Below are 6104 nucleotides of genomic sequence, written 5' to 3'. Positions count from 1 at the left end.
TAAATGTTTAAATTCACTTGAATATCGTTATGACTAATGGTGGCTCTGTAGCTATGTTTCTTACAAATGGAGACAGAGATAGCTTCATTGCGGTATTCGAATTCCATGACCAGAGGCAATCGCAACTTCCTATACTGATGATTCTGGAAAAATGAAACACTAGTGTCGATAGGTATTAAAACTGAGTTCATATATATACTAGCATTTCAGCCTGGCGTTGCCCGGGTGTTTGGATGTGTATGTTGAGCAAAAAAAAAAAAAAGTAGTAGTAGGAAGGCAGGCTCGAACCTGTACTGCAAAGGAGGAAAAGAACGGGGTAAAGCCTAACGTCTATGCTGTTACGACTACCGCCAAACTAAAAGCAACATTTTTTAAAATTAAGTCTAGACAATCTAAAGGAGAGGATAACTTTAAAAAATATTTGTGAAAAATATTACCCCCCCCCCCTAGAAAATTGCCAAGTTGAAGGGAAAGATATTAATGTTTTTAGCCAATTTTTTGATATTTGTTGTATGAAAGGTTGAAGTTTAAAACAATACTGATCTTGGTAAAATCCGTCGCCTCTATTGAAAGTTTAAGGCAGGCATGCAAACAGACATACATACATACATACATACATACATTTATATATTGGTAACTAAAAATTTTCGACCCAAACTGATGAAAAAGCTTGCCCTATCTCTGAATACCCTTTATGTAAAATTTCAAATATTTAGACCAGAAATTGTCTGAGTAATTTGGAAGAGACCGCAGAGGTCAATTTTCTTAAAACTTTGACCCCTATTATGATCCCTTAAGATTTATTGTTTTGGGCTCAAATCAAGTTATTAAGTTAGATCCATGTCCAAGGAACCTATATCTAAAATTTCAAGTGCGTAGACCCAAGATTCTCGGAGGAGTTTGGTAGAGTTCTCAAAGGTCAAATCGTTGAACTTTGACTCCTTCATCGCCAAACTTCTGGCCAAAAACCGATCACATCGATTTTCCCAAATCTCAGTACCCTGTATATCAGATTTCGAGTCTGTAGACTAAAAATTGACAGAGTTATTGCGTAGGGAAATGTACACAGACAGACAGACAGACACACACACACACAGAGACACGTTCACTTTTATATATATATATATATATAATATATAGATACAAAGCATTCTATTTGAAAATTCAAATGTTTCAAGTTTGTATTAAACTAGCGGGGAGTACCCGGTGTTGCCCAGGTGTTTGAAGGTGTGTGTAATTTTGGGTAAATCAAAACTCCAGGGGGGGGGGGGGGTTAAAATAAAAAAAAAGTTTTGGTAAGTAAGTATGAGGATCAAACCCGAACCCTTGAGGCAAAGTTGGAAATTAAAGTGTGAGAAAAAAAGTGCGATGTTAACCATTGGGCCACCGCGACATACTAACGGAAACACGTTTGAATTTATTAAAGTATTTAGAATTGGCAGGTGCACGTTTTAATGACTTAATAAGGTCAACTTTGACCGCGGGGTAGTATTTCATTTACTGCGGGAACGCTTTTTTTATTTTTATTTTCCCAAGATGTTGGGGGGGGGGGCAACTCCCCATAAAAAGAGGATTGTCCAAATTGAATAGCAATTGTCTGATATAAGGAAAATTATCACATTGATCAAAGCTGATTGCTTTCGGACATTTCCGGCGATCGCGACCGGAAAAATACCACCAGAATTAGTGTCGCTTTTATTATACAAAAAAGCCTAATCCACATGCGTTGAGCGAAAAATGTTGAATATTTATCTTTTAAAAGTCGAGCAAATTAAATAGACAGGCGACCTCCGTTGTTAACTTGTAGATATTATGATTTAGATGTGATATAAAAAGTTTTAAGAAGTTGTGAGCCGACCGGCCGCTTCTCGGAAAAAAGCCTTTTACAGACATACACAAAAAGTGAACATACATACATACATACACACATTTTAGCTTTTATATTTATAGATTAAACAATTCCACGCATATATATATATATATATATATATATATATATATATATATATATATATATATAATTATTTCTGCCCCTTTAAAAAACATGTTAAGTATTGAGCACTGTCTGTGAATGAAAAGTCTCTCAGTTGGTCTACATGTGAGATCATATTCTCCAGTTACTTGATCTCTATAGATTGATATTTAATAACGTTTATGTCTTTAAAAATGTTTAAATTCACTTGAATATTGTTGTGGTTGATGGTGGCTCTATGGTTGCAAATCGAGACAGAGATGGCTTCGTTGCGGAGTTTGAATTCCATGACCAGAGGCAATCGCAACTTCCTACACTGATGATTCTGGAACGATGAAACACTAGTGTCTGTAGGTATTAAAGGTGATTATTTAATATATATATATATATATATATATACATATATATTTGGAAATATATTCTATTTCCTTTTAATATATACTAATCCTTGTTTAAGAAGCTCAATATAATTACAGAGTAATATAATGAATAAATGACGAAAGACTATATTCCAAAGTTCATGATGTAAACCATCTTATAATTTATTCCTTTAATAATTATAAATGTCAACTGAATTAAAGGAATAAATTATAAGATGGTCAACATCATGAACTTTGGAATATAGTCTTTTGTTATTTATTCACTATATATATATATGAAATCACAAAGATATCACTTTACAAAGAGCAAACACTCATACAGTTAAACTTTTCCAACATATTGAATTATACAAACAAGAACTTTGTGTTACTTATTTTTATGGTATTACTATTCTATGTAGTAAAATTATATATAAAGACATATGTAATTGCCATGGGAATGAAAGGAATTAAGAATTATTAAATGCCAAATTCAGGCAAATACATAAAATATTCTAGAGTGTTTGAACGAGCGGAAGTCGTGAACATTGCATAAACGCTAGTTGACTGCCTTTTAGCTTTTACCAGCCTAGGTGCCCGGGTGTTTGGAGATATGTCTTGAGAAAAAAAAAAAAAAAAAAATTGGTAGAAGGCAGGCCCAAGCCCGTGCTACGAAGGAGTAAAAGAATGTGAAAAAAAAACAAAAAAAAAAAAAACGTGACGGCTTTGCCGTTGCAGCCATTGCCAAACCAGAAGTGGCGAAGGTTTAAATTAAGACTAGCCAATCGAAAAGCAGGGATAACTTTCAAAAATATCGGCGAAGCAAGCGACCCCCCTCCTTGTAGAAAAGTGCCCAGTTGAGGGTGAAGGAATTAATGTTTTTAGCCAATTTTTCGATATTTGTTGTCCAAAGGCTCGAGCTTTAAAACGATATTAATCTTGTGAAAATTCATAGCCTGTGTCGAAAGTTTTAGGAAGAAATACAAACATACATACATGTATACATATATATAAACAGACAGGTGAGATTTATATTATAGATTACGCAAACAGTGCTTATCCTTTTAAGTATTCTTAAATAGGCTTGATAATTATAATTAAACGATAATTATTCTTTATTCCTACAGACACTAGTGTTTCATACTGACGCAATCATCAGTGTAGGAAGTGACAATTCCTGCCGGTTATGAGATTTGACCCCAGCTATGAAGCAAATTCTTGCTCCATTTGTTAAGCCTTTACCTGAGAGCCACCAAACAAATTGCCATGGAAATGAATGGGATTAAAAACCATTAAATACCGAATTTGGGCGAATACATTATACAATCTAGAGTGTTCGAATGAGCGGAATTCCATATATAATCAATAAGATAAAAATGTATTTCTCAGAATCTGGTGGACAGATCCAATCTAAAACAGCAGATCTTTCACACACAATGAGCTTAATATCCTTCTAGATAGTTATATATATATATAGTAAATTATAAAAATATATGAAACTTAAGCTCCACAGAATATTCCACATTTCATTCTACCTACCATTTCATACCTAGCTCTACCTATGTATTGAGCACTGTTGAAGTAAATACTGAAAATTTATGCATAAAATTATATTTTCATGTATTAATTTATGTGATAAAATTAAGTGTGTATATATATATATATATATATATATATATATATATATATATATATATATATATATATATTGTTTTATAACAATAATAAATAATATAAAGGGGCTTATCTTAACATGTTGCATCAGTTTAATGGTACACCTGAATTTTTTTAAATCTCACATGTCTGTGTCTAGTTGAATATAAGCTCAAACTAGCTAGAATCGAAATTTAATCTTTATTTCAATGCAATTTTCCACGTTTACTTGACATTCAAATGTATACAGACTTGTAGAATAATAATAAGACTTCTTACGATCGTATATACCATAAAGCTGTAGTATAAGTCATTTAATTATTTTATTGCTCTCTCTCTCTCTCTCTCTCTCTCTCTCTCTCTCTCTCTCTCTCTCTCTCTCTCTCTCTGAATGCGTTTGTATTTACAAATATATGTATCTATAAATTCGTGCGTATTTACATATGAACTTGAGAGTGTATAAACATATTTTCTCTTTCGTTTCATTTTGCTTTAGTCGAAGTTCTCAGAAATCAAGGGGGTTCTTCCTGGGAGCTAGCACTTGATATCTATATGAGACACATAGATATTCGAATATTAAGTTCTTTTACTCTCAAACACTGAGATAGTAAAGAAGTTAAAAACATTTTCTCCTCTAAATGTTATAGCAGATCTTTCTTGTGATTGTCTTACTGGATTTCAGGACAAGAATTCATCTAGTCTGGTGGAGTATTCAGCTTTGTGCTATTACTTGAGATAACATCACTTGGAGAAGGTGTACCATTTCGTCGTAAAAGTCAGTGTGGGTTATCATTAGGGCTATGACAACAGTACATTCTTTTCATTGTTTTTACTCTCAAGTATATATCCGACACAGTCACAATTAATCAACCACGGACCACATCACTCTATATAAAAACATAAGATATCAATGGATATATACCTGAGAATCAAAACAAGGAAAAGAATATGCTGTTGCCATAGCCCTAGTGATCATACTTAGATCTTATTTGGACTGCAAAATACTATGTGATTTTGAATATTTGGTCAGGGTTTACTTCTAGGGAAAAGTATCCTCATGCCAGGTTGTTCTGACAAAACCTTTGTACAGAGAAATCTTAGACATTAGAGGGCAGTGTTTAGTAGGCATTCAAGTTCTCTTTACAGAAATGTTCACAGCATCTGTTATTCCCAAGCAGTCACTCATCTAAGTGCTGACCAGGCGCTACGTTGCTTAACTTTGGTGATCCCTCATTCTTAATGCTGTAATTTCCTGATTGAATCGACGATTAAATTCATATGCATTAGTCTATATTTTTACGGTGTTCTTTTTTTCCTTTTTCTTCTGTATTTTGAAAATAAATATGGCAATTAAGCTATACAGACTTTTCCACATTTCTTCCTCCTGAGGATGTCGGGCTATTACATGGAATCCATGTTAATTTGTGTTTTTATATATTCCCGTGGTACTGGGTTTACTAGTCAGCCAATCAGATTCTTTGTTAATCATACTCCCATTTAATGTAGCCAGTAGGTGCAGAGATTCACTTAACCACCACGATAAATGGCTAGCAAACCTAGTACTACAGGAATATATTAAAACATGGAGTAACATTGATTCCATGCAATAGTCTGACTAATCCTCACGAGGAATAAAGCAGAAAATTCTGTGTAGCTTAATTGCCATATATATTTTTAAAACTTACTATCTACTGCTACTTATGTATTTAGCACTGTTGAAGTAAAGACTGATAATAGATTCATAAAATTATATATATATATATATATGACATAATCACGTTGACACTGATTCTCGCCAGATAAGTTAAGCAATGATGAGCTTGGCTAGTACTAGATGGGTGACCATTTGAAAAAGCTAGGTGCTGTATGTACTGCACCGAGACATAGAAATTTTCAGGTTGGTATCTGCAAGCACGTTTTAATTCACTGGGAGAGATGCACCCCCAATCTTTGTTAAGACATGCATCTTGGAGAAAGAAAACTGATGTAAAACCTGAGGTCCACTGTCTGTCCTGTCTTGTGGCAGCCATTGCACCGACAAAGATTAGCAGTTGTATCAAAAAGTGTGGTTGGTTCTGCACAAAGTCTTCACCACTATAAACAAATCATCTGTGTTGATT

Source organism: Euprymna scolopes, chromosome 21 (assembly GCF_053919585.1).
Source record: "Euprymna scolopes isolate OS-2025 chromosome 21, ASM5391958v1, whole genome shotgun sequence".
NCBI classification, from domain to species: domain Eukaryota; kingdom Metazoa; phylum Mollusca; class Cephalopoda; order Sepiida; family Sepiolidae; genus Euprymna; species Euprymna scolopes.
Note: the sequence above shows the minus strand (reverse complement) of the source record.